Source organism: Anabrus simplex, chromosome 11 (assembly GCF_040414725.1).
Source record: "Anabrus simplex isolate iqAnaSimp1 chromosome 11, ASM4041472v1, whole genome shotgun sequence".
NCBI classification, from domain to species: Eukaryota; Metazoa; Arthropoda; class Insecta; order Orthoptera; family Tettigoniidae; genus Anabrus; species Anabrus simplex.
Genome location: NC_090275.1, coordinates 72,496,347 through 72,511,673, shown reverse-complemented (window position 1 = coordinate 72,511,673; position 15,327 = coordinate 72,496,347). Strand labels below are relative to the sequence as shown.

The window sequence follows — 15,327 nt, the reverse complement described above, 5'->3', positions numbered from 1 at the left end:
TCCAGACATTGTGTGAGTTTTGAAAGTACGTTTTGTTGCACTTTGTTGTGGAAAATGCATCTATCATGCGTTCACATGGCCTCTTAATTTCAGTATGTTTTGTAGTCTGGCATACAGGTCTGGGTAGTAAGCATTGTGTGTACCGACAATGAACAGTTTAGAGGGCTAAGATATTGCCACTCCCAGCAATGTCAGGAGACCTCATTAGACACAGGAGAGTTGAATTGTTCTCTGTTCTATTATTATTGTGAGCTCTTAGTTTCATCCTATACACTCTGGTTTCAGTGTGTGTCACACGTAATCTGAAGTTATATAGTTTTATCCGATAATGAACTCTTCCAGTTTAACGGATTTTTTGGTCATCCTGATCGTGTCGAAGCCCTTCTGAGCCGGTTAATAGAGGTTGCACTGCAAATGTTTGTCTTACACGTACACTACTGTACTTCATTTTTATCGTGGATTTGGTACGCAAAAGTTTAAAATAGATTCGGTTCAGTTTCTGTCTGGTTGTCTGGCTTCTTTTGTTACATCACACAGAAACAACAGCATTTTTCGAAATTTGGAATTTCATTCAAGGATAGCCGGTTTGTGCTAGGCTGTATATTATATGGCTAATATACTGTGGCGTATCAATATTAACGGGACTAAAACAGGAAATGTCAGTTTACTCCATTAATATTAGCCGTGACGAAAACTGCACACTATACAAATGTGGTAAATATAATTTCTGATATTTTATGTTCCATACGTTTTTACCGTATAAGGAATAATAACGGAGTTATTGGCGATTTTTTCGTCTTCACAAACTTCCGACTATTTCGGCTAGTAATGGTTCTATCGAAAATTTGCACGTGATTGACTTTGTAGAAACAGCACTTGCAATCTTTGATATGTATTACATTTTCACGTCATGATTTAGGATAACTTATATATATCTACGAATTTAGATATTTATTGCAAAGTTCGTCGACGGCGAGCATCGCCGACAGGGGAATATTGTTGGTAACGAACCAACTGTCGATAGTGGAGGGTGGTTGTGATTGTTTTTATAAGATGCACAGCGGCGCCGGTCTGAAAGGGGCGGGGAAAGTGCATGGTGGATGTTTACGATTCCGAAGACGCACATTGGTGTTTTTTTAATCTGTGCCTTGAGGAACCACCTGTTGATGTATTTAGTTTCAACGCTATTCTCGGTTACCGTAACTTAAGCCCTCCCAGTCTGTTGACAAGCAGTCACTGATAATGGGAAACATGGAAAACAGAGCAGTCAGTATCCCTTAGTGACGAGGAAGAGGTGATGATGACGACTGTGGAATGCGGGGAAAAACGTGAAGAAAGAGAAACGAATGATTCGATCAATGAGCGAAAGGAGGAATCATTGGCTGGGAGGGGTGGGGTGAGGGTAAGCCTAGGCCTCAGAATGATGTAATATCGGCGAGACGGAAGAAAACAAAATTTGTTTGCCTACAATTTTGTATGCTCCTAAAACTTTTCTACAATAACATTACACTGAAATGAGCGATACAGATAACGTACGAGAATGTAACTCTTCAGCCGAGTGTGGTAGGAGTAAGAGTGTTAGGCTGTGGAATGGAGACTGACCTGATTCTTTTCTCTCAACTGGACCTTATCGATCGTGAGATCTTTATAGTTTCCTGGAATACTCTTGGGTACATTTAGTGGTTTTCTCTTGTGAACTGTGTGACAAAATGACGCTCGACTTATCTTTATGCTTGTATCTCTTTCCTCACTCTAGCTTTATAGGCTGTTGTTCTTCCCGCCATTGTTTCTCTCCTTTCCTTTACGACTTGCTTTCATAAAGTGCTGCCGCCGATGTCGTGACTGTTTCACGGTACAAATAGCGTTAAATATACATTGAAGTGTGTATAGATATATCACTTTGTGACTTGTGATAATTTAATTGTTATTTCTACATCTGATACGGAATTAATGTAAGGAGAATGGTAATTTCTTAGTGATTCTTCTTAAAACATTCATAATCACCACTAATATACGAATGGTAAGTCTTACATTACTTCATGGAATCTGGTGCGGTGTACAGCGTGTCTACAAACAATTGACGACTGCTATGTTTTATTTAGGACTAGCCGCTGTATGCTCGTCGTTGATAGGCTAGTTTTCGTTATTGCAGCAATGATGAGTGGTAGGAAATGGACCTTTTTTTTAAATTATTTATTTTTACTTTCGTGTACTGACCCCGAGATTAAAACAAAGTATGAGGCGAAAATTAGGAAAGAACATAAGCAATTAGATAGGATCCTTCAAAAAGCGCACCGGCCGTTATATATCACATTTTGAACTTAATTTTTTCAAAACACGTTAACAAAATACATAAACATTCAATTCAATCACTACTGATCTGCATTTAGGGCAGTCGCCCAGGTGGCACATTCCCTATCTGTTTTTTCCTAGCCTTTTCTTAAATGATTGCAAAGAAATTGGAAATTTATTGAACATCTCCCTGGTAAGTTATTCCAATCCCTAACTCCCTTTCCTATAAACGAATATTTGCCCCAATTTGTCGTCTTGAATTCCAACATTATCTTCATATTGTGATCTTTCCTACTTTTAAAGACACCACTCAAACTTATTAGACTACTGATGTCCTCCCATCTCATCTCTCCACTGACAGCTCGGAACATACGACTTAGTCGAGCAGCTCGTCTTTCTCCCAAGTCTTTCCAGCCCAAACTTTGCAACATTTTTGTAACGCTACTCTTTTGTCGGAAATCGCCCAGAACAAATCGAGCTGCTTTTCTTTGGATTTTTTTCCAGTTCCTGAATCAAGTAATCCTGGTAAGGGTCTCGTACACTGGAACCATACTCTAGTTGGGGTCTCCCCAGAGACAAATATGCTCACTCCTTTACATCCTTACTACAACCCCTAAATACTCGCATAACCATGTGCAGAGATCTGTACCCTTTATTTACAATCATATTTATGTGATTACCCCAATGAAGATCTTTCCTTATATTAATACCTAGGTATTTATAATGATCCCCAAAGGGAACTTTCACCCCATCAACGCAGTAATTAAAACTGAGAGGACTTTTCTGATTTGTGAAACTCACAACCTGACTTTTATCCCCGTTTATCATCATACCATTCACTACTGTCCATCTCACAACATTATTGAGGTCATTTTGCAGTTGCTCACAATCATGTAACTTATTTATTACTATGTACAGAATAACATCATCTGCAAAAAGCCTTCTCTGATTCCACTTCTTTACACATATCGTTGATATATATAAGAAAACATAAAGGTCCAGTAATACTGCCTTGAGGAATTTCCCTCTTAATTATTACAGGGACAGATAAAGCTTCACCTACTCTAATTCTGTTAGTTCCAAGCAAGAACTCTCCATGAAATTCACTCCTTTAAATTGCTGTTCGTTTCGGGGGTTAAGTCGCATTGGTGGCCATTGTTGGTCACCATTACGCGAGATGAGGCGATCCGGAAACCGCTCACGGAGCAAGGAGTAAAGTTTACTGTTGATACCATTCCATTGAACTTTACCACGAGTCTACGTACTGTTGGTTTATTCGGTGCTCCCTAGAATCGCGCGAAGACGTCTGACAGTTGCTGCATAACTGTTTTGATAAAACGTGTTCGCAATTAGCACACATTGCACAATAGTAAACTGCTCCGTGGCTAGACACACATAATGAAGACATACGAGAAATTCAGACTGAAGCAACAGTCGGAATGTTTACGAATCGATACGACAGCTGAGAAATAATATATCGCGCGATTCGAAACCGGCGCACTTTTTGAAGGACTCTCTAAATCTATTTATATTGATAGTGTGGCAGTATAGCACTCTAGTGTATATAGGACTAGTTTCTTTTACATTGGCATCCGTAATATACATTGTCTAGCCATTAAATACTGCCACAACATTTTTTTAAAATAACTGAAATATGGTTTGAGATTTTAAAATTTCTTTTTAATATGCTATATATTCACACATTGCACACCAATCATTCTTCACGGCACACGTAAAGGCTTGGAGTCTCTTTGGCCAGTCAACTATCGCAGAATTGACATTATTATTATTATTATTATTATTATTATTATTATTATTATTATTATTATTATTATTATTATTATTATTATTATTGAAGAAATTGAACAAAGGAAAGAATGCAAAAAGATGGTATCTAGACAAGTTGAAAGAAAAGAGTGTGATGGATTGTTTCAAGGAACATGTTGCACAAGGACTATATGAAAAGGCCGAAGGAAACACAGTAGAGGAAGAGTGGAGAGTCATGAAAAATGAAGTCAGTAGGGCTGCTGAAGAAATGTTAGGAAGGAAGAAAAGATCAACTAAGAATCAGTGGATAACTCAGGAGATACTAGACCTGATTGATGAACGACGAAAATACAAGAATGCTAGAAATGAAGAGGGCAGAAAAGAATACAGGCGATTAAAGAATGAAGTGGATAGAAAGTGCAAGGTAGCTAAGGAAGAATGGCTGAAGGAGAAGTGCAAGGATGTCGAAGGCTGTATGGTCCTGGGAAAGGTAGATGCTGCATACAGGAAAATCAAGGAAACCTTTGGAGAAAGGAAATCTAGGTGCATGAATATTAAGAGCTCAGATGGAAAGCCACTTCTAGGGAAAGAAGACAAAGCAGAAAGATGGCAGGAGCATATCCAACAGTTGTATCAAGGTAACGATGTAGATAATTTCGTTCTGGAACATGAAGAGGCTGTTGATGCTGATGAAATGGGAGACCCAATTTTGAGGTCAGAGTTTGACAGAGCTGTGAGTGACCTAAATAGGAACAAGGCATCTGGAATTGATGATATTCCCTCTGAATTACTGACTGCCTTAGGAGAAACCAGCATGGTAAGGTTATTTCATTTAGTGTGCAAGATGTATGAGACAGGAGAAGTCCCATCCGATTTTCGGCAGAATGTTGTTATACCTATTCCGAAGAAAGCCGGTGCTGACAGGTGTGAAAACTACCGCACTATTAGTTTAGTATCTCATGCCTGCAAAATTTTAACACGTATTATTTACAGAAGAATGGAAAAACAAGTTGAAGCTGAGTTGGGGGAAGATCAATTTGGCTTCAGAAGAAATGTAGGAACACGTGAAGCAATCCTGACTTTACGTCTGATCTTAGAGGATCGAATCAAGAAGGACAAGCCCACGTACATGGCATTCGTAGATCTAGAAAAGGCATTCGATAATGTTGATTGGACCAAGCTATTTATGATTCTGAACATGATAGGGATCAGATACCGAGAACGAAGAATTATCTACAACCTGTATAAAAATCAGTCTGCAGTGATAAGAATCGAGGGCTTTGAAAAAGAAGCAGCAATCCAGAAAGGAGTGAGGCAAGGCTGCAGTTTGTCCCCTCTGCTTTTCATTGTTTACATAGAACAGGCAGTAAAGGAAATCAAAGAGAAATTTGGAAAGGGAATCACAGTCCAAGGAGAGGAAATCAAAACCTTGAGATTTGCCGATGATATTGTTATTTTATCTGAGACTGCAGAAGATCTCGAGAAGTTGCTCAATGGTATGGATGAAGTCTTAGGTAAGGAGTACAAGATGAAAATAAATAAGTCCAAAACAAAAGTAATGGAGTGCAGTCGAACGAAGGCAGGTGATGTAGGAAATATTAGATTAGGAAACGAAGTCTTAAAGGAAGTAGATGAATATTGTTACTTGGGTAGTAAAATAACCAACGATGGCAGAAGTAAGGAGGACATTAAATGCAGACTAGCACAAGCAAGGAAGAGCTTTCTTAAGAAAAGAAATTTGCTCACTTCAAACATTGATATCGGAATTAGAAAGATGTTTTTGAAGACTTTTGTGTGGAGCGTGGCATTGTATGGAAGTGAAACATGGACGATAACTAGCTCAGAAAGAAAGAGAATAGAAGCTTTTGAAATGTGGTGTTACAGAAGAATGCTGAAGGTGAGATGGATAGATCGAATCACGAATGAAGAGATACTGAATCGAATTGGTGAGAGGAGATCGATTTGGCTACATTTGACGAGAAGAAGAGATAGAATGATAGGACACATCTTAAGACACCCAGGACTTGTTCAGTTGGTTTTTGAAGGAAGTGTAGGTGGCAAGAACGGTAGGGGTAGACCAAGGTATGAATATGACAAACAGATTAGAGCAGATGTAAGATGCGATAGTTACGTAGAAATGAAAAGGTTAGCACAGGATAGGGTGGCATGGAGAGCTGCATCAAACCAGTCTATGGACTGATGACTCAACATTATTATTATTATTATTATTATTATTATTATTATTATTATTATTATTATTATTATTATTATTTTTGCTAGGGGCTTTACGTCGCGCCGACACAGATAGGTCTAATTGCGACGATGGGATAGGAAAGGCCTAGGAGTTGGAAGGAAGCGGCCATGGCCTTAATTAAGGTACAGCCTCAGCATTTGCCTGGTGTGAAAATGGGAAACCACGGAAAACCATTTTCAGGGCTGCCGATAGTGGGATTCGAACCTACTATCTCCCGGATGCAAGAATGGACATTATCAATAGGAGAATCCGCCACTGTTGCCACCAAGGAATGCTCTCAAGCATAGGTGTTTTTTGCAGACCGTTCCCTCTGGCAATGACCACAGGTTGGATATATCAAAACCTGTATAGAACTAGATAGAGTTAATCAATTTATCGTTCTCTCAGTGCTTTTTGCTGCTCAAAAGATTAAAATTGGCGAAGGCTCTGGGCTACCGTTTTCGTTCAGGGGGAAAGAGGCCAGGGCAGTGTTAGCATTACTTTATTTCTCTACTACTACTACTACTACTACTACTACTACTACTACTACTACTACTACTACTACTACTACTACTACTAAAGTCCCTAAATGAGACCTCAAGTACTCTTCTTCATCACTTTGAGCCGTTTAGTTTGTTTTTCGAGTGTTATGATGTTGAACTGCAAATAAAATCAGATTGGTGATTAGTTGCGGGATGCCGCGAAGGTCGACGAGCTCCCGCCGCCGTCCATATAAGACAACAGGCCGTGCTCGCACCTTGTTTGGTTCTGCTGGTTCCGTGCACAATCCCATCACCGGACTTTGGACTTTTAGGATCAAGTAACTGACTCACAAATATGCAGTAAACTCTGTTGAACTACTTCTTATTATTCCACCGCTTTTCCCACGCCCTTGTGGGGCACAGGGGCGAACTTTATAACGCAAATGGACGTGGTCCTGTTTTACCGTCGGATGTCCTTCCTGACGCCAGTCCTACTTGGAGGAATGTATTCACTACAGCGTGTTTCTTGATGGTGGTGTAACGTGCTGTATCTATATGAAGATATGTGTATTGGGACAATACAAGCACCCAATCCACAAGTCAGTGGAATTAACTATACGCAATTAAATTACCCGACCCAACTGGGAATCGAACCCGGGACCTTTTGAACTGAAGGCCTCGGCGATGTATCTCTACTAAGTACAAATACTCATCATGCCGAGAACATTTAACCTTATTAGGTCTATCAACTGCTTAAACTAATGATTGTATGTTTTTTGTTTTGTTTTACTATCATTATAGCTTCGGTAGTGTAGCTTCAATCATCGGAGGATCGGGTTTTGATTCTCAGTGCTACCATACATTTAAGATTGACAAGAATGCTGTAGTGGGTTCGAGCCCCACTATCGGCAGCCCTGAAGATGGTTTTTCGTGGTTTCCCATTTTCACACCAGGCAAATGCTGGGGCTGTACCTTAATTAAAGCCACGGCCGCTTCCTTCCAGCTCCTAGGCCTTGCCTATCCCATCGTCGCCATAAGACCTATCTGTGTCGGTGCGACGTAAAGCCCCTAGCAAAAAAAAAAAGACATCCCCCCGTAACACTAATCAGAACAGGAAGAAGCTCTGCCCGTGTAAAAACGAAATCGTCAAAAGAGAAGAGCCAAGAAATGCGTGAAATTGCAAGACTCCATAGGAAAGCGTAAGCGTAAGACCCTACGGTGCGACACCCCTGATGGATCTTGAGCCCGAAGTCATGCAGACTACGAAGTGCGCGTGGTCAGTGCAACGAATCCTCTTAGCAGTTATCCTTGGCTGTTTATACCCGGGCCTCTATCTCACCATCGGCTCCTTATTTTTTCCCCACGCAGACTGAGTGGCCCTCGAACCAGCCATCAGATTCAGATAAAAAAACTCTGACCTGAGCGGGAATCGAATCCGGGGCCTACCGGTTAAGAGGCAGGCTCGCTACCCCCTGACCGCTGGGTCGGCGAAAGATTCTATCGGCCTTGCAAACTCAGTTCGTCGGACTCGGAAGGAAACGAAAGTTGACCAAGGTTGGCCAGGCAGGAAAGATGACCGTGAGGAGCCTGGCACAAGTAAGTGGAATCCATGGCAGGCTGCGGTCGTTCACCCATGTTTTTCAAGTTGGTAATCCTCGAGGGTTGCTCCTCAGTTGCCTCGTACGACTGCTAGGAGTACCTTGGTTGTAACCTAATCTATGCCCCCATTGACACGGTAGCATCATTATTGTTGCCATTTCCTGCCAAGAAAATATTCATGCGATAATAATAATAATAATAATAATAATAATAATAATAATTGTTACGGGGTTACCCGTGGACCAGCAGAGGTGAAAGAAAGTGCCGGGGTGAATGGGTGTAACTACAAATTCATGAATTGATTAAAACTTCAACAAGGTTATATTTCTTTAGGATTTCAGAAATAAACAACAGAACTTTTCACTTAGTGAGATAACAATGACATATCAGGTACTATGACAAAGTTTAGATAAAGCAAGAAAATCCAAAATTTAGTGACTGTTTAGTAATCAGGGCTTCCAGCCCCTCGCTTCACAATTATTAAACACTCAGCTCAAAATTTACGAAGACACAAAATTATACAAGGGCAGAAATCCCTCAATACAATGGAGCACTACCTCCGTAGTTTACAAAATCAAGCCTCCTAGAGGGACTTTTACAACACTTGAAAAAGAGCTAACGTGCTCTCTGTTTTCCAAGCCTCTCCAAGGCGATATCAGAAAATACAATCACTTGCTATCAAGGCACAACTTACAATTTGAAACAGGGGTATCTAGTACCCAACGTATTGGGCCGTAGCGGAAAAGAACAGGTTAAGTAAATGGCCCGAAACTCAAATGAAAGGAGGCGAATGCTTGCGCTCCTAGATATGAACACTTAAAACTTAAAGGGCACTAGGCCGATGAAACAGGGGCTATTTCCAAACTATGGAGGTGACTCGTATAAGAAGAAATTAAAGACATTACGAAAAGCAACAAAACCAGTTACAAAACGTAGTCACCTCAAACCAATATGAAGGGGATCTCTAGAGGGTATATCACTCTCTATCCCCCATTCACAGTTAAAGATGTATGAAGTTATTACATAAGCCGGCAGAAGTTACATTTACACAAAAGTAGGTTACATCGTTAAAGTTTCGGACCTATCCCTCGTGTTAAACTGCGGAGCTAGCAAGAAGTAAAGATGTTACACGGCCATTACCTTGCTGAAGAACTGCTGCCTGATGGAAGAGGCGCCTCCCGCTTCCTGCTTGACACACACACTTAGATGACGATCAAATGGCCAAGAGACGTGAAAATCCGCAGTTTGTAAACCCTCGGGGAAGGTTCGAGACCTTTCATGAATAATCAAGCCCCACCCTCTCACTTTATTGGTTACCTTAAAGTTACACACAAAATCGAAGAAGCAGCCTGTGATAGGCTGAAAATTAATTACAGAAATTAGGGATTGGCTAAATTCAAAACTGGCGGAAGGAAAGGATCAATCTTGCCAACCCAAAAATGAATGAACATAATTTAGTTACAAAATACAAAACTTCTTTAAATCAAAGTTCAGCCACTTCGCACCAGGGTGCATGATCATAGTTTTTGTAGTGACATCTGTTGCAGAAGGTCCAAACTTCTTGATAAATGGTAAACAAAACACGTAGAATTTCATACAGTACATTAAACTTCAAAATAACAATATTTCATTAGATTTCTGTAGTGAGCCAACGGCCGTAGCCGTGTTGAAACACCGGATCCCGTGAGATCTCCGAAGTTAAGCAACATTGGGCGTGGACAGGAGTTGGGTGGGTTGCCACGCGCTGTTGGTTGGGGGTAAGGTAATGGAGGAGCGGAAAGGAACTGGCCACCATACCGCACGTAAACTCCGGCTCAGGAACACCTCTGCGGAGGTTCGGACCTGCCTTCGGGCAGAATAACCCTTACCTCTATAGTGACATCTTCTGAGTAACGGTTTAACTAGATATACTTTCAAGTTCACTGTTCGTCCAGAAGAGGAGTTCTTTTGGGCGCAAGATTTAAATGTGCGGCTTAGAGGTGTACCTCCCGGTATTATTATTATTATTATTATTATTATTATTATTATTATTATTATTATTATTATTATTATTATTATTATTTCCCAGTATCAGTATTGACTTTGTCTCTTTTCTTGCAAGGACATACTATTTAAAGCACACCAACAAAGCTTGGAACATCTCATGAGTGTGTTTCCGTATTCATGGGAACCGATTCATTTTAGCTTAGGGCACTGGCAAGCTGTCTTGTTTTCATGGACTCTGGAAACGTGTAGGTTCAAATACCTCGTCTGCTTGAAATAATTTCCGTTATTTCCTAGTTGACCTCTTGCTGCGAACAGTGCCTGATGATAATCGAATATATCCATGAGTTTCGAAGTAAATTGTCAGCGATAATCATGCAGTTAGGTTTTTTTATATGTTAATTGGATTTCTCATTGGCGTAATCAAATAAGTGGGACGAACGAGGATAGTTAAAACGCACCTCGATATTATTTTGTGTATGACCTGACATCGATTTTTAAACATTATTGTTAAATACTGTATCTGTAAGGTGATGCAATTCCAGTAAAACCTGCCTAATCCAGAATATCGCCAAGGATGAGAGAAATGTCATATTATGCTAGTTTACGTGAGTATTTGATGCTGCTGTGTTACTGAGCTATCTTTGAAAAATCTGTTTAGTTTTATTTGTGCATAATGTGCATTTACAGTATGGAACTAAATACTGCATATACTGAAAATTTAGATGTACAGCAGAACGGGACCCTATAATTAAAATAATATAACTTTTGACATCTCGACACCGATTATCCCTTTTTACTCTTGTAGACTTATGAACTAACTATATTTTAAGTCGCAAAATGAATTAATGAAACGTTGTACACAGTACAGTTATTTCCTACCTTTTTTGTTTCCATACATACTCAGGAGTTTCCTTCATTTACGCATTCTTTTCTCTTGCAGAACTGGAAATATTGTTTCGTTTCCGATACTTGGAGTATACCTAGCTTAATTAGACCAGCATTTGATTTCATGTATATTGCTCATAGATGCCGTGTTAAATATGTGACCAGAGCCATTCATATCTCTCTTCTCCGACAGCTGAATTAATAATAAATATTTTCTTCGAAAATATGTTATGACATTTGAAATGTTCACACAGTGTGTTCGCACAAGGTGGTCAACTGTAGGTAACCATGAGTCATTAACACTACAGTGTTCGGTATGTCAGTTCTTCCGTCGAACACTTGGTACAAAAGGACTTTTGTTGTTCTCGCGGTAAAGTAACTTCCTCATCAAGTCCAATTTCCTCATCCTTATTATCTGTTTTAGGAACTTCTGCACTATGACGAGAGACTGTGTGTATGTTTGGCTCCACATACGAATCTGTCGCCATCTGTGTTAAGAATCGTGACATTTTAGTACATACAACCGTTAGAACATCAGTTTTGTGAACACGATCAGTATTATCTGAGGTGGTCTTTCTTACGTGTAGCAGTTTAGCAGTGTTTGTAAGATTGTTTTCAAATACTTACTTGTACTGCCATGCTATACCATTGCGTTTTCAGCATAAAAGCTGTCGAGAGTAACTTGCTATTTATGATGTTCAATTCATTCCGTATTTTCCTCTTTAACCTTATTCATCAGTTTGGGTTTGAGTAACGACATGTCCCTCCGGGAATCAGCTGGCAGACTGGCCGGATTGTACTGGCTGAAGACAAAGTGATAGCATATAATGAGTCCTTTTCTTTGTATACCATGACAGATTATGCTGATCATTGATCGGTCGTTTAAAGTCCAAACATTTATAAAGATTCGAAAGATTCTTAATCTGTACATAATGCAGCCTGCTTTCTCGCGGTCCTCTTTGTAGTAGAAGTTTGTGTGACACGAAACTTCCAATTATAAATGCAAGTTTATTATTCGCTTTGTGAGAGAATAGACTGAAAAGAAGCAGTCCCGAAAGGCTATGGCCTACCAAGCGACCGCCGCTCAGCCTGAAGGCCTGCAGATTACGCGGTGTCGTATGGTCTGCATGATGAATCCTGTCGGCTGTTCTTGGCGTTCTAGAACGTGGCCGCTATCTCACTGTCAGCTTAGTGGACCTCGAACCAGCCCTTAGATTTAGGTAAAAATCCCCGACCGGCCGGAAATCGAACCCGGCATCTCCAGGTAAGAGACAAGCATGCTACCCCTACACTGCGGGGCCGGTTTAATTATAATAATATTCCTCTTATTCACATTTCGAAAATATTAAGATTTATGTAACTTACGATAGATCTGATTAATTTTAGAATTTGGTAACCTTTATATGTCTTTTCTCTAAACAGCGATAATCAGTAAGCTTTCATTCTGTTTCATTTTTGAAAATTTTTACTGTTTGCTCGACGTCACACAGACACAGATAGGTCTTATGGCGACGATGGGACAGGAAAGGGCTAGCGGTAGGAAGGAAGCGACCGTGGCCTTAATTAAGGTACAGACTCAGCATATGCCTGATGTGAAAATGGGAAACCACGGAAAACCATCTACAGAGCTGCCGATAGTGGGGTTCTAATCCACTATCTCCCGAATGCAAGCTGATCGCAACGTGACCCAGGCTGCGCAGCCACTTGTTCGGTACTCTACAAACGAGTTATATATAATTTCTTCTTGCATAAGTTTGATGAGGTGAATATATTATAAGGTTTAATTTATTTTGCACTGATACTTGATGCTATGGTACTCCGTGGCTCAGACGACAGCGCGACGGCCTCTCACCGCTGGATACCTTGGTTCAGATCCCGGTCACTCCATGTGAGATTTGTGCTGGACAAAGCGGAGGCGGGACAGGTTTATCTCCGGGTACTCCGGTTTTCCCTGTCGTCTTTCATTCCAGCAATACTCTCCATTCTCATTTCATAGCATCTATCAGTCATTAATATAAATCACTTGGGGAGTGGCAACCCCATCGTACTAATAACCTACATCTGCTTCATTCATTCCATTCCTGACCTGGCTAATGACTGGAAAACAGGTTGTAGGTTTTCATTTTCACTTGATGCTATGGTAAATGTACCAAATATTAATCTCTGATACAACATTTTTCAACACGCTGCACCTTGGCACCACGCTACTTGTTTTTTTACTATTTATATTGTATTTATATACTTACCCTTGTCCATCTGGGAGTGAATATTATTGACGATAGGATATCAGTAACGGTTTTCATGTATTTGAATCCGGGTAAATACACATAATCGTCAAGTTATCGTTTTATGGGAGAGAGTAGGCTCTGAAAGAACTGCCTTGGATTTACCTTGTGTTGAAGTGAACCTAGCACCTGTTACTGTGTTAATGAGACTTACTGTTCCTTCAAACAGAGATCTTGGTATTGCCATTGTATTTTTTAATGTGAAGAATCACAGGCGTGTGGAACGCGAATGAACACTTAGTTCATTATTGACAATGAGCGTCACCTGATCGTCTACATTGGCTACTGTCCACCATACGGTTTCGTTCCATATGCTGTAAAAAAAAAAAAAAAAAAAAAAAAAAGTCCGTATACATCTCTACTATTTTTCCTCAGTGTTCTTCCACTTTCATTGCTGGTAAGTAACCCATGAATATCTTGAGACGATTCCTAACAAATTTGACCGATGATTTTAGTGGGCAGTGAAATTTGTTGACCCTTGATTAGAGCCCGGATGTTTAGACACTGAGTTGTCAAAATAGGCGGGCAAAACATGTAAAATGGGAATATCAGATTAGAAAAACTGGCCATTTTAAAGAATATCATTATTTGTATATACAGTACTTACATACATAAATTTATGCTCATTTATGTTGTGTTAAAAGGTACTGTAAAAAATGGGTTTCACTATTTTAAAATACATCAGTACGCCGCGCAGTGATCTACTTAAGGTCGACACACTGCTTCAGTCTCTAATTCGGCATTTATTAGCAATTCATTTCTACAGAAAATCAAACTCTAAAGTAGTCTATGATAGGCAGGCTTTTCTAGAACAGAGACTCAGAAGGGACGGGCGATGCTTGGTAAAAGATAAAACTCTGAAGATCAAACTCTAAAGTAGTCTATGACAGGCAGGCTTTTCTAGAACAGACTCAGAAGGGACGGGCGATGCTTGGTAAAAGATAAGCGACTGCCCCATGCTGTATTACGAGGTATTAGTAGGGAATCTCGGCGATGTTTTTACAAGGGTTGAGCAATTTATGGTTACTGATCTCTCATATTACCGGCAGTGACAAGTAGTCAGTATTGTATTCTTATAAAATGAAATAAAATGAAATAAGGGCAGTAATAGGCAAAATAAAAATTAGCCCTCCAATTCCCAAATATGCCAAAACATGTTTATCTCTTTGTACCTTTTTTCATTGATGTATCAACTCAGCAAAAAAGAGACATTTTCCCCGAATATCTGGGCTCTGCTCATGAGTTCTCTCTCATGCGAAGCAATGAACACTAGAATCACATTGGTGACAGCTGTGATTTTAACTGTATCGTACGAGAGTTTTCTTCGCCAAAATATCCAAATACGGTATGTTGGAACAACGCGTTGTTTCAAGTAGCCACACACCTATATATTTAAAAAACTCCATTTTTATTAACACACGTGGGAATAACCACTGCTGTAGTGCAAAATACTGGAGAGCTTGACTAAAGGTTATTCTAGGGAAATCACCATTCCATTTCCTGAAACAGTGCGTCGCTGTCATTTCTCAATTGTGTTCGCCGGGAAAGACTGTTATGCAATGTGCTGCACAGTTCAGCCGAGCGGGTTGCATCGTGAACATTTGATACAGCAGATTGAGATTGGTTTATTCAACAGTGAGACTTCAACATTTCATTCTTTGATCCTGCTGGTGGTGGGGATCCAATTCTTTATCAACACCTTTTCTGATTTATTATTATTATTATTATTATTATTATTATTTTGGGCACCCAAAAGTATATATTTTAATGTTCCCAGGATTTTGGATAGTTTCACATA

The 15,327-nt window shown here is 39.9% G+C and overlaps 1 protein-coding gene across 4 annotated transcripts in view; it reads left to right on the top strand.

The window, feature by feature from the left end:
• The window catches only part of mnb (minibrain), a 657,539-nt gene that overhangs the window by 297,367 nt on the left and 344,845 nt on the right, over positions 1–15,327 (top strand). The gene's annotated exons all lie outside the window — the stretch shown is intronic.